Source organism: Neopelma chrysocephalum, unplaced genomic scaffold, assembly GCF_003984885.1.
Source record: "Neopelma chrysocephalum unplaced genomic scaffold, ASM398488v2 Primary Assembly neopelma1_60, whole genome shotgun sequence".
Classification (NCBI taxonomy): domain Eukaryota; kingdom Metazoa; phylum Chordata; class Aves; order Passeriformes; family Pipridae; genus Neopelma; species Neopelma chrysocephalum.
The window spans coordinates 11,988,453-12,014,784 of record NW_020897715.1 but is presented as its reverse complement, the minus strand read 5'-3'; the positions used below and the strand labels follow the sequence as shown (position 1 = coordinate 12,014,784).

The window sequence follows — 26,332 nt, the reverse complement described above, 5'->3', positions numbered from 1 at the left end:
ACTTGCTACTGGTGTTCCTGGTGGGTGGCTGAATCATCCTGATGGCATTCAACAGGAACCAGCTGCTGAGAATATTAAAATGCAAGCATTTATTCCTCTAGAGAGACAGTAGCATCTGCAAAGTTTTCCTGTCTTGATGGTACAGATAATCCCATGGAGTATTCTCTAGTAGTTTTTAACTCTCAATTCATTTATACACAAAGCTGTAAGTGCTTTGTGTCTGCACAGAAAAAACCTAGTCTTAGAGCTGAGGCCACAATTGTCCTGGGCATATATCTCTGCTTAGGCTGAGGTACCTTACATGGGGAAAAAGAAGTCAGGCTTTGCCTCATTCTCCCGCTCCCACCTTTTTTCTTCACCCTACTCTTCTCAGGAAGAACTGCTTTGAAGACTGGTGTGCCACAGAGAGGGAGTCCTTGGCTAAGCCCTGATTTTGTAACTTCCATATCAGGATAAGCTCTGTCTTGAAATTTATAGTGGCAACAATTGTAAGAAGTGGTAAAAACTGTAAGAAAGTGATTTAATGGTCTGATAGAGTAGGATGTTGAACATAGCCATTATTGTTCGTATTTGTTATTCCCAAAGAGGAACATGTCCCTTCAGAAGCCTGTAAGCAACACTCCCTAGCCTTATACTGCTTAGAGTCTAGGGGATACCTCTGGAAAGGAAACCAGGCCCTGACAACTTTAACAACCCATCAAAAACAGGGGGCACTCAGCACCTATCAGAAACTGGCTCTTAGAGCAACATGGTTGTAAACAACAAACATCATAACCAACACAGCTGAGAGAAGAGAAAAGGTAGATAGTAGCAACAGTGAGGAAAAAGATGGTAATTTCTTCTTTTAAGTCTTTGCTTAGCTCTGCATATCTCTTCTGCTTTCCCTAGAATATTTTCTTATGCAAATAGTGTGTGATTTCACATACGAGAGGTATTTACAGGAAGGGAAAGGCAAAGATTCTGTCCATGGCATATGATGTGAGTAAAGGTGCAGGATTGTTTTATGGAGAAAGAGAAACCAAGTTCTTTTGCAGTGTGGCTGCAATGTTGGCACAGAGAGAAGAAATGAGCTGTAGACAGACAGAGCTGTGTAGCAAAATAAAGGGTGTGGTTTATGATTTTATTTTAAAAGTAGCATAACTTGGTGCACTCATCACAGTAGCATTTTATTAAGGTATTTTATCCATATCTAAATAGCCTTGTGCAAAATGCCTGCCTAATACCTTAAGGCTGTGAATAGTTCAGCTCCATTTTTCTAAGCTGGAATATAAGTACATGGTGTTAAAAGAACAAACTCGCCCAAGGCAGCAAACCTCCATTCCTTCTTCCACCTTTTGTCATTTCCAGTCATCCTCAGAGCCTGTCAGGGTGCATCAACAAGTCAAGGTTTTGACAGGATCTTACAGGCACAAGAGGGACCACAAACACCACTCTACAAAGTTTATTGATAGCCTCTCTCATGATATGACAGGCCAAGGAAAGCTGTTGCAAGAGAGGTGACAGCAACAGCAGCGCTTTATAGCCCTTCCTGATTTCAGCTTCTCCTTGGAAAGAGCTGTTGAAACCTCTTAGCGGTGTTAGACATATAGTTTAATCTCAGTAAGACATCACAGTGATGATGCATACATCAAAGACTGTTGTGCTTTCCCCTTTTTATGTGAGTTATGTTTGCTCATTTGTTTAAAAAAATAGCATAATGATTTCAACTTTAAGAGGCTTAAGCCCAAAGCTTTGGAAAGTCTTAACAAAGAATGATTTAATGAACTGGCTATTGTGTTTATTGTTGTGCTCAGCTACTTAAGTATGTCATAGGCTCTGCAATACAAACAATTAATGGTCAGGCTTCTGAGCTTGAGTGCTATGGTCTTCTGCCTTCAGAAAAGGAGAAGTAGCATTTGAGGTCTGTTCCCACTTAAGAAGTAGTGCAATAAAAATCCAGTGGATTTAGACTAAATGCTCTGGGGTTGGATTTGTTGTTTGCTTGTTGGTACAACACAATAAAGTAGAACTTAATCCTGAGTAAGAGCAGCACTGGAAAATTTCAGGAAAATACCGAATAATACTTAAACATTTTCCTCTAAGGACACATCTCTCTCTTAAAACAGTCATAGAGAATAAAAGACTCCTGAGTTTTGTCTTGATAAGGGTGTGAGTGAGCTTTGCTCCAATAATATCATGCCCACCAAATTTAGCAATGAGTTGATCCACGTTGCATACCCTGCTGTTAGGCCACAGGGCATCATATGGGTCTTAATGCAGTTCAGCTGATAGTATGAGATGGTATACCCATCCTGAAAGCTACACAGCATATATCCCAACATATCCTGGGGACTTAGGTTCTCTAGTGCAATACAGGTTATGGATAATCTTTAAAAATTTTCAAATCACTTTTTTTGCTGAAAATATTTTTGCTTTTCAGTTTTATGATTTCTGTCATGTCAGCTAACTTCTGCTCCAAGTAAAAGCAGAGGAAGCATCACTTCAATGTTTCTGTATTTTGTCATGGGTATTTCACATCTGTTTCCACTGCTTATCTACACTTTGTATTTACTACTGCAAAATGATAATGAGGAGGTGGGGGTTAAAGAAAAGTAATGAATTTTTAGAGCTGTTTATTGTCCTCAAACAGCATGATCCTCTAGGGCAGTACCCCCCCACTTAGTCTAAGCAGCCAGCAAAGAGACATTTAGACACAAATTCAGCCACTAAGAATGAAGTCAGAGCTCAGAGCTATCGTAATAAATTCCATCCTGAGAAGAAAGGAAAGGCTGAGGCCGCCAGTGGAGCAACTGAGTATCTGCAGAGCTATGACTTGGTTCTCCCTTTGCCATTTCATGGCTGAAATCAAACTACGTCTATGAGTTACTTACCTCTCCGGTCACAGGAAAATGGCAAACTTGAAAAGCCCATCAGTGCGGTCCACGTAGCAAGAGTTGCCCCTTTTTCACCTCTGAATACTGTCACATCGGAGTAGCAAACTACACTAACTCTGTAATAAATATGATAACAATGGTTACTGCTGAATTATATTTTACTAGGAATGCTTTTCCTAGTGAATTTTGATGAGGCCCTCCACCAGCCCAGTCCAGTCAATGTCTGCTTCCCCTGCCTGTTCAGTCAGCCCCGTACTGTGGTAAATAAATGTGCTATCAGCATAATGTGTCCTACCAACTTCCCTCTTCATCTCTAGCCTATTTATGTTCAGTGCAATTCTTTGACTCGTGCCAACTCACTCGCAATACTCTGTCCTCAGCCTTTTGTTCTTCAGCTTTCACTCTGTGGGGGAAAGAAATAAACAGCAGCTGCTGGAACCCAACAGTTGAAATTGTTGAGAGTTCATATTTCTTTAGGGACAGAATCTGTGAGGGTTTTTTGTCCGATCTTTTTTTTTTCCTCTTGAAGATTTGGAAAGAGTGCCATGCATGTGTGCTTTGGTAACCCTTCTTTGCCACTTGAAACGTTGTTCATACTGCCTTTTATAAGAGAAAACATGAATTCAGCAAATATATCAGGGCCACCAGAGATGGACCACTGTAGCCCACAGACTTCCCTGCAGCCTGACAACTCATTTGGCACGATCAGGATTTTCTTAAACTTCCCGTGTGCAGGAAGATTTCCTCTGTTCTGAAACCTCTCAAGTTCCCCATTCAGGTGATACTCTCTCTCTCTTGCTGGGAAAGGGAAATGTAAACCCATGAGGGAACACTTGTGTGAAAATTGGAAACAAATGGAAGATGTATTCCCACTGGGGATGCAGGGACTCTTATGTTATGTTAGGGCTTCTTCTATGTTATGTATGTTAGGGCTTCTTCTGCTCTTCCAGAAGAGAGTGACAGAGTGATCTCTGGCACATCCAGGCCACACTGAACCAATGCAATAACAAAACTGGTGAAATGTTAGTTTACTGCTCCGCCCAGGAAGAGAGTGATAGATTAAGCCCTGAGACAACTACTCACATAGCACGGGCTTAATAGCATCTTTTCAAATGACATTAATAAGGTATCCTATGCTTCCGTTGTATTTTGTGGGAGAAAAAGATGCAGCTGGAAGAAGAGTATTGCTCTTTAGTTTATGGAGCAACATTTGTCTTTGTGCCTTAGAAAAACTGAACATTTTCTTGCATTTTAAGAGGAGGGGAAAAGGTTGTGAAGATAAACATTTATACCTTTAAGCTTACATTTCAAAAGTGACTTCTAAAATTCTGGGTAATATGTTAAGAAATGTGGAATTTTGGAGCAAGTGAAATTTTATTGTAGGCTCATGGGGATTTTTATTTCAAATCCATCTCTTTATCCAAAACCTGGTTGTGAGCAGGTATCTGAAATTTAGCATATCAGATTGAGACCCCTGGGAAAGTCTGGCAAAGCCCTACACAAGGCAAAGGGGGGGGATGCCAGAGAAACAATATTGTGTTTTTCATTAGACATTTTAGGGAAATCTGAGTGATCCTTCACCGAGGTTTAGCAGAAGGCTAAAGGATTCAGAAGACATAGAACAGCTTTTGGCTTCTTGCAGTCTGTGATGTCCAAGTACATGCAACACTACGAAGAATGAAGAATAAGTCAAAAAGAACATTTCTTCTCCCCTATTTTCTCTGAAAATCTCAGCTACCTTTGTACAGTAACTTCTCCGTTAGCTTTTAGTTCCAGCTACACACTACGGGGATAGACATTCATTCAGAGATGGTGAAGCCTTCACCATCACAGGACATTTACTTGTACACTGTAAAGTATTTCCACAATTTAAAACCTAAGGAGTTGTCAAAATAAATGAACAAAGTGTGCTCTGCAATGCTTTATTCTTTATTTATTTATATTTTGTGTTGTCTGTTCAAGTGTTTGTTAATTTGAAAAATTCAACTATTTGTGATAGGTCAGCATCCTAGCTGTTAGCTTGAATTAGCAAGATCATATTATTTTTCTGACTAGGTATGCTCCTAGTAGCAAAATTACTACCTGAAACAATTACATTTGGGCTGGAAGAACTGTGGTCGCTACAGATGATCCAAGGGATTATTCCATGATGGATTATCCTAAATGAAGGTTTTCCCAAACTGCCTGCTTTCTTGAAAGGTCCCATCACTTCTGTGCTAGACTCATTGTCAAGCCACATTTCATTGTTTGCAGGAGGAAGAATTCCAAAAGGAAGGGATGGAGGTGGCAGAACTGGGTGCCATGTGGTAGGCATGTCAGTGAAGGGAACGGCATGCCACACACCTGCTTTGGGGCTCTGCCGTGCCACAAGTTAACATTTTGATGAGCAATTTCCATTCTGTTGTTTTCTCTCAACACATGGGGTTCAAAAAACAGTTAAAAGAAAACTGTACCCATTTGCTCATCTCAGAAGCCTGTGATTTCAGAAGAGTCTGCCAGATTAATTTTCGCATATACACTATTTCAGAGTTTAAACACACAGAGGATTGCGGTTTGTCTTTTCAAATTGTAGTGTGATGGCCAAAGAATAGGTATGCATTGCTCAAACTTCATCAAATGCCGCTGACTGATGGTTTATAATTGTCAAAAAAAACCCCTTTTGCTGTTATCACAACCTTCAGAGTTTTCTCAAGTCCATGAAATAATAGTGAAATCTCTACAGGAAGAGTTTTCTTCAGCAGCTATATTAAAAAAACTACAGACATGCAACAATCATTTTGCTGGCTGCACACCTGTGAAGAACCTGCTTTCTATAATAACTGTACTTGAACTAGATTCCCTTTAAACCTGAACTTGGATGATGGAATATAATCTAATGATCTGCTATGTTAAAACACTTCATTTTTGTTCATACTAGCTCCATAACACCCTCTTTGGTTGAGAGCGGGCAAGAGGTGAGGGAGGGGAAATGTCTGCAGAATCCGACTGTTATTGCTGCTGCAGAAAGTGTGCAGGTCTCACAGCAACACTCTTACCCAGATTATGTATTTTAGGCAGAAATAGGCTAGTCCTTTACTAATTTACCCTGAGCAGTAACTGTCATGTGGTTGAGGAAAGAATTAGACATGTATTTCCTGGTTAAACCCCTAATCTGATATTAATATTGCTGATTTGGTTGTAAATTTTGGCTACTGAAAACTTTCTGGCTTGTGTTAGGCCTGTATCTGTGTAATTGGAAAACAGAAGAGATTCTCTCACTTTAATCTGACGCTTATCTCCATCCTCCTTAAGGCAGGAGAAAAGCCAAGGGATTTAGCATCTTCCTTCTTTTTTTGCAACCTACTGAGACTAACTGTGATTAGAAGCTCTTCTTGATGTATTTTATAGCAGGATGTCCATGCTGCTAGATACCTTTTGTTGCTAAAGTCTAAATCATTAAATCATTCAATAATTCCTTATTGTCTTCCAGGAGAGGATTAGCTTGTAAATAGTGACATGATCAACACAAAAGTTATCATTCTCTGACATGCCCTTGCACCCACAGATCATGTTCGTGCACTCGCTAGCAGAGCAGTTTTATAGGTTTTTCAGCAACCTTTTAATAAAGAGTTAATTTCACTGGTCCCTTTCAAGGGGTCCCCTTGATTCTATACCAGTAAAGAGAGATGGTATTTGAGAATGGTTGATGTGCTCACAATTTTTGTAAGCAGAGACCTTGATGAGTTCCTCCACAGTCAGTCTCCTTGGGCTAAAATTTCAACCCATTACATGGGGATTTAGCCACTCATTTCCCATAAACATCAATGGGAGTCATGTGGCTAAATCCCTGTGCAACACATTGAGAATGTATTCCCTTATGTTTAAACTCATTTTGATGCAGATGCTTTCTTCTGCAGGAAACAAGCGAAACGTAGAAGCCATTTATTTCTTTCATTTGTCTGCCCCAGATCACCAAACTCCTAAATTATCTTCTCTTCTGCCTAGGTACCAGAGTATCCCATGGGACTTGCTGAATGTTTGTGTGACACCAAGTTAGAGGCCAAGCTTCAAGACGTTAGGACAATGGATGCTAATTTGTATTTATTACCTACTCATGTGTGGGGGAAATTGGACAGATGACAGGCTGTCCATTCACCCATGAGAACAAGATTTTTCATTTCTCTCAGTTCTCCATCACCTACTGTATTACATATTAAAGGCGGGACCACATGCTGTTTTTGACTAGTGCTCTTTGACTACAAGTTACAGTGTAGAATCACTGCTTGGCTCTCAGCTGATGTGAGCTTTGTGATACTCTCCCACAAGGTTAAGGGATCTGCTATGATCAGGATATGGAGACTCTACTAACTTCCTTAGTCAGGAAGAAGGTCTTTTAGATTAATTACTGGAGGGAGGGGAAATGAAAGGCTATCAGGATGTAGGCACAAATGTGAATATACTATTTCAAAATCATCGGGCATGATTTTCAGTAATGGCATATGTGTGTTAAGATGCAATTTTGTGCCTGGAAAGAATTGTGTTCATTATAAATGGCAGGTGCTTTTAAAGCATTTAAATATTGCATTTTCTATTTCCACCTGCACACCAGGTAACTGGGTATTAATATGCTACTAGTTGAGCCCATGATTCATTGCAGGTGCAGTGCTTGGGAAATCAAGGATTGCATTGAGGTCCTGATGAAAATCATGCCCTCAGGCACATCTGAGCTCCATTTTGATCAACAAGCCAAAAATAAGACTTTTATTTCAATTACAGTTTGTCTGATTTTGAACTTAATGATGCAACTTGAAGTCTATTGGCTTAGCTCCTGAGACCCAGGAAGGAGGATGTCTGGGACCTTGCCTATTCAGTGGAATAGAGGTTCCCATTAAATTCACTCTGATCTCATTACATCTTTTATTTGGTCAGAAGCTCTATTTTTGCTCTTCCTGGCCTTATTGAATCTGTTGTTGATTCATTGTGCAGACTTGGTATTAATGAAAAAGACTGCCTCACTCAGGTCTCTCTGGAGGGTGAGATTTTCCATAGCCCTGTGTCTGTACCACGCGTTGGAAGCACAGACTCTGATGGGTTGCCTTGTGAAACTAGATTCGAGCAGAGCTTTATTAATAGGCTGATGAGATGTATCAGCCAGGCGAGGCTGCCTGCCTCCGTAATGAGCGAGGGCTGTATTTTACTTCGCTTAACGAACAGAAAAATCCTCAGCAATGCCTTTCCTGTACCCCTGCTATCCCCGCTCCACATTCCACTTTCAAAGACCTCTTTAAAGGTCTCTATTATCCCAGCTGCCTTTAGGTGTCACTCGAAGCTTTGGGTTCCTCCTGTTCATCTGGCCCTTTGTGTGCTGAGCCCTACCCTGCCACTCAGCTGCCCCAGCAGCTTGGGGGCCCACTGGTCACCCCCCAGCTACTGCCTCCATTGCTTCATGATTGCATCAGTTGTCTGCACTAGTTGCACATTACAGTTGAACGAAAATGAAAGTAATTAATTTTGGTAGCTTTTCTCATTTTAAGCAAAGCTGGATGTCAGAGGCTGCACCTGCATGACTGGATTGGAAACTCTGCCACAGGAGAGCATGTCTGTCCTAAAATATATTGTGGGCTGAAGACCTGTGTTTTTAACTTGCATAACAGTTGAAGGGCTGACTTCCGTCTTGCTTTTGCCAGGCCTTGTCAAGCTGTCCTAGCTCCTTTTGGTACTAAACTTCAGGAAATGTTAATCTAGTCCTTTCCATTTCGAGACAGATATGAAAATTTTCGAGTGGGCCAAATACTTTCTTGGCCTTCTGACGAAGCTTAGGTCGCTCATATGGTAAATCATTAATTTGGAGACTATATTCCGCCTTTGCTGTGAGTTAAGAGTGGTGTTCTAATAGCCTCCTTCCATCTGGAACAGTCATAAACCAGATGGATAAAGGATTGGCACCACTTATTTTGAGTCTTTACCCAATTCACCCTGTGTAAAGGGACCTTGCAGTATCTCCCAGACAATTGCTGCATTTATCCAGAATCACAAGTGAAAAATATCAGGATCAGATGTGTGGGCTGCCACTTGGGGAAAGTTTTGGAGAGGGTGAGCAATAAAAATTATACCTTCCTTTGGTAATATAATATTGGAGTCCCTGATTAGGAACCATATGTAAGATGGGTTTGGATCTAAGAATTATTTGAAAAAATGATCACCTAGTTTGAATTCCAAAGTTTACAGCACCTTGGATTAAGCCACTTCAATGCAAAATTTTTTCTTAAATAGAATGGGAAGAGATAGATTTTCAAGAATGTTGTGTATAAAGATCTTGGCATCTTGTCTTATCAGATTCATTGTCTTCCTCCCTGTTTTCATGAAAATAAATCCATCACACTGCATTTTAATATATTCCTTTAAAATTATTTAGTAGGAATGAGAATATTGCCAGACACTAGAATTTATTTATTTATTTATTTAGGTAAATTAGAAATATTATTTTCATTAGTGAATGGCTAGAAGGAAGAAGTCAAGCAGTTGTGCAAATAGCATTTATTACGGAGAGTGTTTTCATTTATAATATGCCTTTAAAGAACTTCTCTTTGGCCCAGGCCACACTACAGTGCTTGAGAATTGCTTTGGAAACACTTCTGATGCTGCTGAATACCAGAACAGATACATAATGGTAGCCTATTTTATTTTGGCTTAAAGAACAGAAAGGAAGAAAAGAAAGATAATTCAAGGAAGACTGTAAAATTCGAAATTGAAAGGTTCACAAAGACTTCTTACCATATCACAAACATGGTATTGTGAAGTGTAAGAAGCAGGAAGGTGAGTGTGCCCAAATGAGCAAAGGTGTAAGAACTTGTTGAAGTCAAAAAATACTTTTCACTAAGCTCAAGTTCATGCCAAGCAGATCCATAAGAAAGGTTTATAAATCCCAGATAAAAGTTACAGAAAAAAAGATGCAACAGTGGTTGGAAAAGCAAAGAGCAAACCCATAGAAAGAAGAGTTTCTGTACTTAAGTTTCAGTTTGAGGGGGAATAGACACTATCAAAGAAAAGAGGAAAGACATAAGGATAGGAATACTGAGGCATTGTAAAGAATGTCTTTTTTTTTGTCATCATTGTTTATATTGGAGGAGATCATCATGATTTTGAGCTGATTAAGATCCTTTTTAGACACATTCCACAGAGGGGGTGTAGTGATGTATCATCTAGGATTATGTTTCATATGAATCCTAGAGCATTCAAGGAACTGAGAAGAAGGTGTAGGTGCTTCTAGCCAAAAATAAAACAGCAACCAAACCAAAAAATGCAATCTGTTCTTAAAATTAGTTGGAGAAATAAGGAAATTCAAAGATTGCTCAATTACTTTGAAAGACCAAGTGGTCATCTTTCGAGTTAATTTAGCAAACCTTGGTAGTTTGTAAATTGTTTACCACTATGGTTAAAACCATAGATAATTTCTCGTAGGCTCTTTCCACTTGATTGGAAGAATTTGTCCATGCCTGAGTGCTTCAATGCCTAATGCCTCCTGAGCAAACAGGCCATCCCTCTGGTCCCAGGTGTCATCTCTGCGGATGGGCACCCTCTAAAGTACTGAATGCCAGGAGGTTCTGCTGCTTCCCACTACCAGCTAGGTGCTGGTCTGTGAAGCAGTAATTGGCAGCTAGCATTGTGTATTGCATCCAGGATCCATTTCCCAGGATATCCATGAGGATAGAAGAGATGGGGCAAATGTTATCACTACAGAAGTTAAAAATTCGTTCCAGTCTGTCTTTGTGGTTTCACGATAAGGAGTGTATTAGAAGAGCCAGTTCCTTTTAGCAGTTTCTCCCTGAAATGTGTTGGAATGTGAAGTATTCAGATGAAATCCTTTGTGCTAGCACCTCTCTCTCTTCATCTTCTGCCATTCCCAAATTGCAAATTTGTCTCAAGAAAGATGCTAAATTGAGGTACTGGGTCAAGAAATGTGTATCTTAGAGCAATTCATTAGAAAACACTTAAAATACAGCTCTGTCTCTTGTTATAAAATCAAGTTAAACTGAACTATTAAAAAATATATCGAGAAGAAAATCACCAAAGTAATAAGCAGAAACATATTGGCATTCAACGTGGTTCACCTGACCCTTATAATATGGAAATACACAATTTAATCAGATGTTTACAAACTGCAGACAAGAACACAGCCTGTTAATAGCAGTAGTCCAGTTTCCCTATTGCCATATTTGTAGCACCAGTAGAAACCAGGGAGCAAAATTTAGACTTTAAACTTTAGACCTAGTTTTTCTACTAACTCCTTAAATTGGTGCTGGATGAATGCCAAAAACGCTGCTCTGACATGGGACCAGCAGGAAATTAACAGCTTTTCTCTCTTAAAATGCCAGAGGTACAGAAGCTGTGTATCCAATACTGTGGTTCTCAACTTTCTGAAGGCACATAGGCTGTTTTTCATTATTTACCCCACCATTCACAGTATCAAAGTTACAGTAGTCTCGTGGCAGTCTTGACTTCTGCCATTTTGTTTCAATATATCTTCAAGTCATCTCTTGCTAGAAACTAGAAAAATTGGTAACAAAAGGGCAGTATCATCAGTGTCAGTTAGACTACCAAAATAAGAAAGGCCTGTGAGGATTAGGCTCTCAGTGTTCATGCCAGCTGGAAATAGGTTGGGATCCCATTCAATGTCAGATGGTGGTGGCAGCTGACATCTTCTGCCCTGCCTATGTTAGAGGCAATTCTGTGGCCCCATAGTAAAGCTTTCAAGGCTATTGTCTTGTTTCAGCAGCAGTTCCTGATGATGATGCACCAAAAAAAAGGCAATTCTCTCTTTCTTCAATGTGAGGAAACAGCGCAGAAACACAGTCATGCAGAATAACATCTTTAGTTCAGAGGAACAAAAGGTTGAGCTGAGAAGGTCATCGTTTTGGCTTTTCTTGCTTACGTTTGCCTGATTTCTAACTTTAGAATTAGTATAAAACGTATCTCCTTTGCTCATCTGTTTTCTCTGGCTATATCTGTAAAGAATTGTTAATGCCTTACAAAAGTGCTTTCATAGCTCACCATGATGATCAATATGTTGAAAATAGGCATCTTAAAATATGGATCATTGATGTGATCATTTGCCCCAGTTTCAACCTTTCTAGATAATCTCTAACACAACAGGCATTAAAAAATTCAGCATGTGATAACAGTAGCTGCTTAGTTGCTCCGTAGCAGAGCTACAAAGAACTCTGTATTTTCACTTTGCAAACCTTGGCAAAGATATAATACTGTATTTGCCAAATTTTAAAAAATGATGGAATTTTGCTTTCATGCCCAGGAATAAAACTGCCTAAGGTACCAACCAATAGAAAACTTGATGGTGGGGGGAATACCCCAAGAGCCTTGGATGCTATTTTTTGATAGACTTTAAACATTAGCAGATATTACTGCAGCAGGACAAAGAGTTCTCTGGACTTTTTGCTCTGAGAACTACAAAAATAAGCATCTGACATCAAATAGAACAATAAAAATACTTTCTCAGGCTGTATCCTGATTTGACAAATCTCAATGGAAAGTAAATGAAATAGTTTAAATGCCAGTACTCTGACAAAAATGGAAGAGAAATGTTAGAACAAAAAATTTTATCATCTAGGTTAGCAATTGCTCTCTCTGTTATTAAAATTGAAAAGACAAGTTTGTAACCCCTGGATCATTCAGCTACTAGGTTACTTAATAGATCAATGCAGAAGTTTTCCAAATTTCTCTCAATTTTACAAAACACCAGTTCATTGCTGCAACCTGGAGTGAAGCTGTTTACAGCTCTACGCTAAGTAGAAAGTTCAAATCAATTCTTGTCCATTAGAGTTAGATATAACTGATGAAATATCCCCAAAGGAGTATTGTAAATGTATCAAGATGTCCTCCCCCATTACAGAAATGGGGAGGCATGGTGAATTACTTACCTTCTCTCTTACACTTAATGTCTCTGAAATGCTGCCAGGCAGAAAAGGCTTATCTTGTCTCTCTGGGTTTAAGAGAGGTCTGTGCTGTAGTCTGGAATACAGGGGACAAAAAAAAAGGTAGCAGTACTGAGGGCAGACCCGTATCAGTCTTTATTTCCAGACAGGACCAAGAACAAAAAAAAAAAAATTAAGAAAAGCTACTCAATAACCAACAGTGGATTCAAAATACATGCAGGAAATATCTGATCCAAAAATCAGTACCAGGGAGTTTTTAATAATGTAACTGAAATTTTTGTGCAGTGAGCTATATAATAAATTCACTCATTAAAATTTACACTGAAATAGCATTGGGGCAGAACATACAAACAATAGAAACCAAGAAATCCATGCTTAAGATGTCTCTAAATGCCAAAGCACAGTGAGCATGGTATTGAAAGTAGCTAACATTCGCAATTTGTCTCCATCAGGAAAAGAGCCTTCATCCTACTTCTCACATGCTATCAGTTTGGCTCTAGGATTGTACTTGAAGTTGTAAAGGAATATGGGAAGACTAGGTTCTTACATCAGGGGAGCATCATTTTGTATAAGGCCTTTGCTAGGGATGTAATGAGGTTTGTGGCTGCCAGACACTTCACTTTTTACAACACCTGACTGAGATGTTCTCAGTCTACTGTTGCTGCTGGCATACAAGATTGCTCAGTTATGGGGTCAGTGTGATCTAGGCTGCATGTGACAGTTCTGCCACCAAGCACAAGGCAGTAGAGTTGAGGGGAAAACACAACTGGTAAGACCTCTTGAAGAGTGAATGTCAGAGAAAAGAGGAAAGGAGATACAGGACTGGGGAAGAGCCATGTCTGAACTGGTCTGTGAAAGTGAATCTTGATGTAGACAAGGAGTTCAGGTTTATGAAAGACTCAATAAATATCCAGAGCTCTCTGAGCATTCAGGAAATCAGAAGTGCACGATGCAATAGGAAGAAGTGCCCCCCTTAACAGCACCAGAAAATGTTGCCATAACAAAATATAGTCTATGCTGCCTATGGCAAAACTAGACCTAAACTTTGCATGGTGCATGAATTTTTAAGCAATTCAATGAAGCAAAGGGAGAACATAGAGTCAGAAGTTTGAAAGTCCTTGGTGGGGTTTTTCTGACTCCTGGGAGTTCTAGCACAGCAGCTTCTACTGATCTCAATTGCAGCCAAGTGGGTGCAGAAGGAAAATCAAAGGTGGAACAGGAATAGTGGAAGTAACTTAGAGGAGAAAAAAGTATTCAAAACAAAATATTTGTTAAGTAAAATTACAGGACAAAACCTAATGAGAAATTACAAAGCTTCAAGGTCCAGTTTAATTATGTGGGAGGGCAGGAGGAAAAAGGTCTACAGGGTCTTAAATCCCAAAGTGGACGGTGTGACTATTCCAATAGTTATGTCACTGACTTAGAATTCCAAAGTCTGATTTTCAGATTTTTGCGTATTATTTTCTTTTGTGACCCTGGCAAGTAACATCATCTCCAAGCCTTAGTTTCTAGCCTGTAAGATAGGAATACTAGCACTTCAGTAACCTACAAGGATTTTGTGAGACAAAGTATTTTGAAGGTCTTGCAATGAGGTCATGCTACAGCTGTATGATTTGCATAAGTATCTAGAAAAGAAATGTTGGGAATGTGGATCTATGGAGTGAGACCTAACTTGAGAGCAGTGGAATGTAGATTTGGTTGTACAAAATGCTCTTCCCTCATAAAAGAATGATGATGCCCAGCTCTCCCCACAATCTCAGGTATAGTTTTCAAAGGATTTTGCAAAGGAAGTTTCTGTGACTCAGAATGCATTAAACACACAACTGAGTGTCTAAAGGATATTGAGGTACAAGTAAACTTCTGTTGATGTCAGTAGTATATCATCTCAGCACTGCTCATAATCAAAAGAAATCATTGTTGACAGCTTGGAGTTTATCTTCTACATTTTTCTCCATTGTTTTCCTTCCAAGCCACAGTGTCTAAGATAGCCTCTCTTGAGAATGGCTGTCAATATGTTAATGGGCACAAGAAAATAGTTCGATCACTCTACATAACTATAAAGAGACAAGTTCACATTTATGATGGTTTTGGTGGTGTTTCCCCAAGCAGAACCCTTTCTGACTCCTCTGTCCAAAGCACTAGGAGCCAGCCCCCACTGCCCACCACTCACATGCCCACTCCAGGTGGTGTTTTTCTGGCATGAGCCGCTCTTTTGCGTCGTGGGAAAGCAGCTCTTTGCCAGCTCTGTTCTTGAAATGCTGAGGGACCATAGCACAAGTGGGTCTAAAGGCTGCCCAAGGCCAAGGAGTAATCATTTAAACTCCCTGCACTCCAAGATGTAATTCCCTGCTGCCTGCCACTGCTGTCACATACTACTGTCACATACTACTGAACACATCTTTTCTCTGAGAAGAGAGAGCTTTATATTGCTCTCAACCAATAATCATATTGGTTACCTCCACTTCTCTCCCACTCTTTCTGGATGGAGAAGGCTCAAGGACCTGAAGTGAGGTTACCAGAAAACAACAAAATGCACCCACGGGTTAAACTGAGTAATTAGTGGGAAGGTTTCTGTTCTTACTGCTGTGATATACCTAGAGAATGTTTGACACCTGGCATAACATCTTTAAACTTTGGGAGAATCACTTTCCTGGAAAGTCATAAAATCTTAATGCCAGTCTCTAACTCTTGACATGCAATTCTTTGTAGAGTAAAACCATTTGCAAAACTATTAAGAGTTCCTTATTTCACCTATTTGTATTTTGAGTCTTTTATCTTAGGCCAGGCAAAGCACTACAAAATGGCATCTGCGCATACTTGTCCAGATTCTATTTTATTCTGCCGTATTTTTCTCCTAATGAACATTTTCAAAATGTTCAGGTGAAGATTTTTGTGGATATGAGCACTTCTGCATCACTTGGAATCTTGTCCTCCTGCTTGAAAAGTTTGTCATTCAGTTAAAAACAGGAAGCATATGACTTAGATGGCCAGACGCATAGTATAAATAACAAATGGCGAAAAAATGAATCCTTCATGTATTGCCAAAGGTATATGTACCATTTATCCAGACTGTTCAGCTCACACAACTGAACAAAAACATGACTAGAAGAGATTGAGACTTGGGTACCAAAAATTAAAAGGGAGTAAATTTTTCCATTCTGCATCAGTTGTACAGTCGACTCTACCAATCCTTCATGACCAGCCTTAGAGATAGGGAAAGCTGTAAACATATGTTAGAATAATTGAAAAATTACTTATATTGCTTTTCTGTACGTAGTGTTACTGTAAGTAGCATTGCTGATCTCTCAGGACCTTACAGCCACCTTTAACCCCGTTCTGCTTATCCTCCTTGAAAATCAAAGGGATTGTATTGCTTCGATAGAGAATTCTTGTGTTTCTTTCCATCATGAATTGCAAAATTCACAACTTTTATTTATCATTGCTTCAGGAATCAAAACTGCTGTTCAGCCAAACACTTTAGATATCACAAAAGAGACATCAGAAAGATTAGGAAGTGCTCTATGAGTGTAAAATGCTTACAAGTTACGTATGCGAGTGTATGTATAAGTATTTATACAAACATGTGTGTAAATATATATATGTAAAAATAAAATTAAAGAGTTTTTTGGACATATGCATGCATGAATATGTATAAGTGTTTGATGGGCGTGTGTGCAGACATATATGTTTATATTTGTATATTAAATATGTTATATGTATTCATATAGTCACTAATTTCAGTCTAGTAACAGGGTCAAAAATAAGCATGACATGCCTTATTAAGAAACCTGCTCTCTTCTCCAGAGCAGTGACACTGACCTTCTTCTAATGCAAAATAGAAATTGTACATGAGACAAAATTTTGGATAAAGACTTAGGCTTCTGCAGTTCTAATGAAGAATATTATATCTGTAACAGAGAGGAAAAACCTGTTTCCTTGTCTGGGAAGAAGCAGTTGTTTGAAGGTGCACAGGTTGGAGAATTGTTAATCTAATTCTTGGGGGGAAACCTTAGCCAGCAGGAGATGCTAATATAGGACACTTAAAATTACTCCTGTGAAAAATTAATTTTGAATACACATATATCATTCATTACAGGTCTGTTGCTTCTGCATACATGATATATGGTGCTTTCTGAAACTGATATTATTAGGAGATGAAATTATCTGATTGAGAAAGGTTGTGACTTTATAGTTTCCTTTCTAGGATTTTGAGCATTGGAAAACATTAAACAAAAATCCTGAAAGCCGTAGATCAACCATCTGCATCACTCAGGACATAACCCTTTCCAAACATCTTATTTCTGGGGAAAATAGTAATAATGGATACCATAATCCATAGGTATTCAAGGACTCTTGTCCTCCATCCTTTGGGCTTTGTATCCTCTTGGGGCAGGTGGATTCTTACTGTGATCATGACACAACAAATATTCTTGCTGATGTATTTCATCAAAACCTGCTCTAATCCACTCTGCTCCCCGTTGCCCTTGGAGATCATCTTCATTTGGAAGGAGGAGTTGAGGGAGCTATAGTATTCTAGTGGCTTTGTGATGAGTGTGAAAAACCCCTTTCTAGGTATTTGGAGGGTGGACTTGGTGTATCCTTGGGTCATCTCCGTACTGTTATAAATAGGCTGCTGTAAATAAGAGGACAAATTACTCTGACTTGTTCCAGACAGACATACAGTACGTGCAGCTTAGCAGGCAGCTTTCTGAGTCACTGTATGCAAATCAAGCTTCCCATGAGACTTTGCGATAAAAAGAAGAAAGCAACTTGTTATTTCAGTAATTGTGAGACACTGAGCCAAATAAACTAAGGCTGCCCATAAAGCCACCCAAAACCTGGGGGAAAGACTATCTGTGGCTTCTGCTTTCTCTCCGATCACTAACAGCACTGGGATTCCCAAGAGTCACTGGACCATCTTGATTAAGTCAACTTTTGTCTTTGGTTTGACTAGAAAATGACCTCTTAAAGGTGAGTCTATCCTGTGCAGTTAGAGGAAAATTTGACCACTTTTGAGTCAGATTCACAGTCCAGACTGCCTGTGGCTGCTGCACGTTCCCTCTGGACTGCCTGGTTGCCAAAGCCCACTCACCACTTAAATAGCCATTGAAAACAGTGCATGATGCTTTGACTCTGAGCAAGGAGCAGTGAGAAGAGTCTGGACAGACTGATCAGCACCAATAAAGGGCTCCAATCTGTGTATATGTAGGAACAAGGTAGAGCCATCCAAGATAGATGTGCTCATGGAGTGGGCTTGATACGTAAAATGTACAAGAAAATGTTTGCACAGATAAATGTAATGAATTTCGTTTTCTCCCCTTTTGCTTTGTCATATTCCCCATCCATACAAAGCCACAGTTTATCTTTCTGTCCTCAGGAACAAGGAAGCTGCCAGGCACAAATCAAAGAGCCCACACTAATGCAGAATGGAGCAAAATATTCTCCATTATCTGTACAGATCTGACCAGCCTGTATTTAAGTTTTCTTTCTGTGCAGGCACAAATGCAATTAAGAAACCTGTGATTTCTCCTGAGCCTTGCCAGTCTGACAGCTTGGGAGAAGGAAGTGAGGAGAATACAGGGAGTCACTGGGCTAACAGTGCTCAGCAGCCACACTCAAAATGTCTGTTCAATTGAGGAGGGCGTACCGGGCACCAAGGTCTCACTTCACTCTACAAACTGCGGCATCTCAGCGCTTAGAGGCACCGTGCTCATTGTCAATCAATCTGTGACAGTCAGCACTGCCTCCGCAAGCACTTCATTCCTCCTCCTGCCTTTTCTGGAGTGGCAGGAATTGAAGAGGATAGGAAATCAGAGTTAACTAAAGGTGAAGGTGTGAGACAGAGGGAGTTTATCCTAGTAAATGGAAGGCAAAGGTAAACACACAAATTACAATCCTGGTACTGTGGTGGCATGGAACACTGATGGTGCCAGGAGAGTTAAGTAGGAACAGCAGGGAAAAGATGTATGTTAGAGAGTATTACAAAATATATACGTGAAAGCAGAGAACAGGTGGCAGGCTAAAGGAATTACTAGAAATTAGTAAAGAGAGACCAGAAAAGGCAGATAAAGGGACAGGCAGAAAGAGAAGCGTGGAAAAAGGAGGAACACAGTGGAATGGAATTTACAATGCATGCTTTCATGAGATCCTGTGCTCAAAAAAAGAGGTGGATAGGATCTTTGAAACCTTCAAAAGAGATTAAACACACAATTTAAATTGAAATAAAATGAGAGTTATGAGTGTAACACACCGAGCTGGTCTTAAAAATTCTTCTCTGTATTCATAGCAGCATAGAGTAACATTAGCATGGGCTGCATGACTCAAAGCTCTACAAATCAAAGTTAGCATGGGCCCCAAACATTTTATTAAAGTCTTACGCATATACCATTCAATATCAGTGTGTACCAAGAGGTTGGGTATTTTTGTCAAAGACACGTATGCATGTATGTGTTTGTTCCCTACATGCTATAGATAACTTTACATAGAAGAAATTGCCACAAATTGCTCATTCTAAGATTTTGGATCAGTTGCCGATTACTTTGCAGTCTTCATACCACAGAAACTCTGTTCTGAACACATACATGCTACATTCCTGTCTTGAATTTCACCACAGATTTGCTTTCAAAGTTCCTTCTGTGCCATGCGTTGAGACATAAACCAGAAAGAAGTGCTAATGCGTTTCCTGAAGAAAATATATATATGTTCGTGATATAAAAGTCTTTTTGGGGGGGAAACGAAGGGCTGCATATAAGGAAGCAGGTCCATAACTTCAAGTGAAGTTCCTAGAAGAGAAGTGGCATATGGAGGCAGCTCAGCTCCCACTTTTCAGAAAGTTTCATTAAAACTGAAAAGTAGCATCTGATAAGACACTTCTCTAGAGCCTCCTAACCTGTCAACAGGAATAAGAAAATCTTTAATGTGACAGCAGAGTTTTACTCAATATATTGCACATAAAAAGTGCCACAGCCATGTAACAATACTGAATTTCTGTCGTTTTGCCTCTTGTGTATGAATCCCAAGCCAGGTGATCATTTGAGGCTTTACGTAGTGTGATATTTTCTTTCCATTTTACACAGATATCAGTAATTGCAAATGATAGTAAGCAGTCAAGGATGTGGGTTTTTTAGTGCCTTAAAGACTGAAGTGGACCCTCAGGCTGAAGCGTCCTGCTCCAAGTTTCAAAGGCCAACGAAATGCAATGACAATTATACTCCTCTGAAATAGAAGGTTTATTGTGTACAGCCAGGGCAGATGCTCACTTAGCTGTAACTGAGCTGCTAAAACAAAAACTGTGTTTACCTGCTGCTGCTCAGCAGATTTGAAATCTCACAGATCTGTTTGCCGCAATGTGAGAGGAGCCATGAGCATGCTTTAGCTTTAATGGCACACCTCATGATGGGCCCTGAAATACTGCTCTGGGAGGTGAGGAGGAGGTGAAAATACACTCTCCTCAGTCAAAAAACATCTCTGGACCATGAAGTGAACTTTAGATGGGAAAAGGTGCATCACAATAGTGTCAAAAGGGGAAATACAAGGGTCAATAAAGAACCATGGACAAAATCTGCCAGATTTAACAGAACATTAATTCAACCTGCTAGGCTTTAAAACCAAGCTTTTCTTTAACCATTTTTCTGGGAATGTTAGTGAAGAATATAAACTAAAGCCCAGCTGATGAATCCAGGCAACTGTGACATGATTAATTTTTCTTAATGTAAACAGTAAAGGGACTGTTCAGTAAAAGATAACCTGTTACATTCTGATTTAAAATAGCCCTGTTTAGAACCAGTTGCTTTTTATTATATAGCACATGGATTTCCATTAGCATCATCAGGATGACTTCATCCATATCCTGGGGCAAGTTTTGGCCCCAAATGTCCTATAATAAAGTTCTAGTGGCACACACTGTAAGCTCGTGTTTTGGATAACTTACTTAAAGCTGTTAGCATTTAAATGGTCACAACTGGGGCCTTGATGTTAATGCCCCATTAATCCTCTGCCCTGGGAGTCAGGTTTTCCTGCTTTAACATCTGTTGCACCAGCAGTAGGTGCACCTACACTGGCAGTATACAGACGGTCAGGTACACAGGGGAGGGTGTACAGGTCTCTACTAAAGAGACTGCTCTAGCAGGACCACAGTTTGCATTGGGTGGAGCCATGCTCATTAGTTCTGCCTGAAAAATCATCTTTATGTATCATAGCCAGCCAAGCCCAATAATGGCTAAAGTTTTTTGAAATCTCCAAGACTCCCATTTGGGTCCACCAGCATCTCTTATTTTAGTAGGAACTGAATTAGACATAAAATAGAGATTAGGTATTCTAATACCTAATACTCTATGAGCCAGAGAAAAAACCAAAAAACTTTACACCCTTTGGATGTCAAGATACCTGTATTTGGAAATTAAGACTTACTTGCATTTGACTGTCTTTTGTTGCTCTGGTCTCAGAAATCTTAGACTTGTCAGAAATGTAGATGCTTTCTGAATATAGACACATGGTGTTGTTTGCATTAGTATCTGGTGGGGAATTGTAACACGATCTTTCTCATTGTGAATCCTACTATGATTGTCTCTGTGGGGGATGGTTTAAAAACTTCAGCTCGTATACAGAGCAAGTTCTTGCTTGCATAAAATTTTTTCTGCCACTGAATTTAATATATTAACACTCTTTGGATGACACTGACTTCCAGGTCATTCTCAGGCATAATCTAGGAGATGCTTTTTGACCTTTGAGGGGCTTTATGGGGTTTGGTTGCTTTCTTAACAGCTGAATTAGCCTGATTAGCTCTGCCATTGATTCTCTTGCATGCCTTATCTCACTGGCTACATTGGTGTACCCTTCTTCAGAGAAAATCAGATATTGTTATACTGGGGGCAAAGCCCTATCTGTTTTCCCAGGCTTGAGTGGAAGGCTGTGTAAACTGAGGAAAGGAGGGCCAAGCTTGTTTCTGTGAGCGGAGAGACCTTTTTTAATGTTGGTATAAGGCAAAGGCAGACTGTTCTTTGTATATACGAGAATCACAGAATATGCCAAGTTGGAAGGGACCCACAAGGATCATTGAGTCCAACTCCTGGCCCTGCACAGGACCCTCCTCAAGAGTCACACCACGTACCTGAGAGTATTGTCCAAACACTTCTTGAATTCTGTCAGGCTTGGTGCTGTGACCACTTCCCTGGGGATCCTGTTCCAGTGCCCAAACACCCTGTGGGTGAAGAATCTTCTTCTAATGCCCAACCTAAACTTCCCCTGACATAACTTCAGGCCATTCCCACAGATCCTGCCACTGGTCACCACAGGGAAGAGATCAGTGCCTGCCCCTCCTCCTCCTCCTCTCACAAGGAAGTTGTAGACTGTGATGTTGAAGATAATTTGCATACACACATCAAACTTTTAGGTAGGCTTATTTTATAAATCTTAGTAAATTTTAAAAATCCCTTTACACTTAAAGAGAGTTGTTGTAAGTTTTGTCAAAGTGATAAAAATCACACCATTTTAGGCAGTTTGAGTCGCTAGTGACTGCGATGTTATGCTTGGTGTTTAGAAAAGCTCTCAGCTGTCAGTCATATCAGCAGTACACATAGAGCTAGGACTGCTGGTTTGGACAGGCTGAAGGTAATTAAAACATTGTATCAATAAGGACTTACAGTATTAACTTTAAAATTAGCTTGCACTTGGGGGAGTGAGCAGCATTGTATTTCCTTCTCATATTTAAGTGTTATCCTACCCAGAATGGGTGTCAGAAGTGTTTTGTCTGTCAGCTGCTTGGAAGGTCCTTTGTGACGTACATGGGGGTTTAGAATATGGGGCCAGTAGAAGCTGAGGTAAGTGATGAAATATTACACGAATCTTGGAAGTGTAGAGGTCAGGTTATCAGTGCACATCAGCTGGAAAATAAATGCACTGCCTCAAGCCACCTTTGTCACAGGACTCCACAGCATCAGGCAGATACATGGTGGGCTTGTCTTCTGTCAGGCTCAGCAGGCATTCCTTTCTGTTCTTTAAAAGTAGCTATTTTTGGCTCTGCAGATGGACAGGTACATACCATTAGTTAGCAGGGACCTGCAGAAAGCTAATAAGGTGCACAGGCTGTGGTTTGTCGACACATGGGCTTCAGGGACCAAACCAGTTGAAAAAATTTCCCTCTTTGGCTGCTCAGATTTGCCGACACATTGCACAATTCCCCCACTCATGCCAGCACAGCTGTTTGTAGAGTTGGGCTATGAGCGGAGACAACCAATCTTTCTTTAAATCATAAATTTTTGCAGGGATTGGGGAGTAATTTTTTGCAATGGCCTGGGGAGTAATGAGAATACCTTATCTGATATTGCCTCTAAAATCACTGTTTCATTGGACCTCGAGCCTCAGGGCATGATTTGCAAAGTAATCAGTGCTGCATTTATGTTTGCCATTTTGTGCAGGAAGCACCATTGCTGGTACAACCAGCTCAATTCCAAATTCAGCATCAAAATGCATCTTTGAAGAAGTTGTGCTCCTGAAGGTAGAGCAAAGGGAAATAGTCTTCTGGGTGTCATACTTGACCAACAAGGAATATTAGCAGAAGAATAACTCAGAAGCCAATATGATCTTTGTATCGTGAAACTCCATGAGATGTTTTTCTTTCACAACATGGAAGGATCCGACAGTCAGCAGAGCTGTACTCATAAGACCTCAGGCCAAGCTAGCAGTGTTGGGAAGGTGCTGCCTTGTCAGGGCTACATGGCAGCACCAAATCTGAAGTAAGCATAGAAGAATTAAATCAGTTAGTGTCTCTGGTCTAAAGGAGGTTGTCTTTTTTCCCCTTGCTTCCAGAAAACATAAAAAACAGACACAACTCAAATGAAGATATCATTAACCTAATTTTTCTCTTTGATAACACAACCACTTTAAACTGTCAAGAAAAACAATTTTATTTCTGTCTGTACCTACCCCTTGCTTTTCACCCATAAGTCCTTTACTTTCCAGTTATAATAACTAAGGATTATTTCCAGTGCAGGCTGAAATCAGTCAGAAATGTAATCATTTCTGTGTCTCAGGTTTAGCTGGTGGTTTTCCTGTCTGCACTCCTTGCTGCTGGGGGTTTATGGATTGGAAGTGACAGCAGTGTTTCACCTCATCTTGTCTAGACACTTGCACTCCTTCCACTGCCACCCCCTGCATGACTTTAATATACATTTGTCTGTGTGTGCAGCTTTTTGCAGTGTTTTAATACTCAAGTAAGTGGAGTATTATTTTTTCTTCTATTTTCTTATATCCATTCAGTAGTATGAAAAGGTTCAAGGCTCACTCTATCTGTCTGTTACTGACTTTCTTAGGATGCTTTCTAGAGAGCCTAGCTCCCTTTTTGCACAATCAGGTTTCTGGATTTGTGATGCAAGCATTTAAGCTTTCCATAGCCTAGTCAACTCATGGTTCAGGAGGTCACATATCCTTTGAAGTCATTTCCCCAATTCCATTCTCACATCTTGTTGCCTGATCCATACATGCTATTCTCTTTTTATGCAATGGATTATTTATCCACTCTGCTGTGTGGCTATTCCTCGTTGTACTGTCTGATGCTAAAAGTTCTTTCCTCAACTAGCTAGATTTTGCTTCTTGCTGTTTTACTTCTTTCTTCATATACAGCTCTACCTAATTCACAAGCTATCCAATGAACATGAATTTAGTCTCCTTCTGGTTAATCATCATCTAACGTGCCAAAGTGTGTTTCATGGGTTTCCATATTTTTACAGATGGCTTTTAGGCCACAAAATCAGAGTGTACCTTGGAGTCATCAAACTGGAAAAACAATCAAGACCTGCTCAGCCCATCTTCCCAGGGCCAGTGAAGGATAGTGTGTGCATCACATGTCTAGTGTTTTGTCTAGGTCAGTTTTAAATACATCGTCAAACTTCAGTTCCTTCCCTAAGTATATTACTCTTCAGGCTTACGCTATTTGCTCTTTGGAATGTCAGCTTTATGTTACTGGTCTTGATTTTATCTGTACACCTTTTTATTATTAGGTACCCTCTCTTCTTTCCCTTTTTGTTTCTTTTTTTCTCTTTTTTGTTGTTGGCATTTGCACCTTTCAATTATATGAAGCTTGTTTTCATGCCTTTCCCTTCATCTGATAGTCATTGGCATTGTAGCTGGGCTATTGCAGGTGTAGTTCTTCATTTCTTTCTCTAATAGCTCAGTCTTTCCACCACGCTGGTCATTTATATGGCTCTTCTTTGAACTCTCTCCAATCACTCTGATGAGGAGGTGCCCAGAAACAAATCTCACATTCCAGGTGATTTCACCTCAGAGCAGAGACAGAGACACTATTGCTGTAATCTTGCTGTTATGTGATGTGATTACTTAGCTTTTAATGGTGATGATTTGTCTTGACTTTTCTCTGTGTGTTCAGTCTAGACTGTGGCCATTGTCTGTGGCTCTTTAAAAGATCCTCTTTAGAAGCCTCTAGGTCTGTTCCATTGATCTGAATTTGTTCATTTTCCTTTCATGTTCCTTCAGCCCCTTTCCTCCCTCATTTTCCTCAAGTGTAGTTGTCACAGAGCTCAGTATAATCCTCTCATGGTTCGTGTGTTTTGGATACTGCAGTTAACAGTTCAGCTCCCCCTGCTCTCAGAGCCAATCCTGTGGGCTGAGTTTTTTGAGGCTACTTGCTCCAATGTGCAGCAAAAACAGGCACTCAGCTTTAGTTACCTAAGTCTATCCAAGGCTTTTTTGTAAAAGTTTGGGTAGGTGAATCATATTGTCCTGTAATGAGTCTTCATGAGACTAGATTTCAAAGTAACATGCACCTGCAGCAAAATGCTCGTTCTGGGTACTTCTTCCCAGTCTTTGGGGGAATTATGCCCAGATATTTCACTTTTTGATGTTTATCCATATAAAAAGAACCAAAAAGAAACAACCTGTTGAGATGTTTTGGAATTTTTGGAAGTGTATGCATTCCACTACAAATTTTGTTCTAGCGCTTACTGTCAAAAGAACTGACATTTGGTTAAAGTAAACAAATAATCTGAGCAGCTTCTTAAAATGCATGAAATGTAAAAGGCAAGACTTCATTTACCTACAGTGCTCTCCACCAGGTAAACCTACCTTGTCCATCTGACAATTAAATATTTTGATCCTTGTAATGCTTATGAAAGTGGGGGGTTTTTGTTATCATTGCTCATTAAATGTTTACTCTTGACATGCATATATGCAGACATAAAAAAGCTTTTTCATTTCCATATGCCCAGAGTGCTTTGGGTTCATGCTTACCTCTAGTGTGGAACCCCCTGAGTAGCAACACTACTTGTGACCTTTGTGCTAACTGCGATGTCGTGACCTCCGTGCTAATTGTAGCTTAGTATTGAAAAGACAGAATTTATGTCCTTGTTACAAAGCCTGTTCAGGATAAGATAAGAAAAAGATACATACCTTTCCACTGTCTGCTAACTTTGATAGTGCAAGATATGAAAAATATGCAGAATACAGTGGAAGGCACCATATGCTGTAAATAAGCAGCTATAAATATATTTGCATTGGAATGTATATTGAGTTCTCTCT

General features: G+C 39.9%; 1 protein-coding gene across 26 annotated transcripts in view; it reads left to right on the top strand.

Moving 5' to 3' along the window:
• Positions 1–26,332, top strand: part of ZBTB20 (zinc finger and BTB domain containing 20) — a 503,503-nt gene that overhangs the window by 401,823 nt on the left and 75,348 nt on the right. For 3 of the 26 annotated variants that reach the window (XM_027681147.1, XM_027681166.1, XM_027681164.1), the window contains one exon: positions 24,529–24,662. The exons of 17 other annotated variants lie outside the window; for them this stretch is intronic. The gene's annotated coding sequence lies outside the window, so the exon portion shown is untranslated. 6 more of the 26 variants (XM_027681168.1, XM_027681167.1, XM_027681165.1 and 3 more) reach the window with 6 other exon arrangements.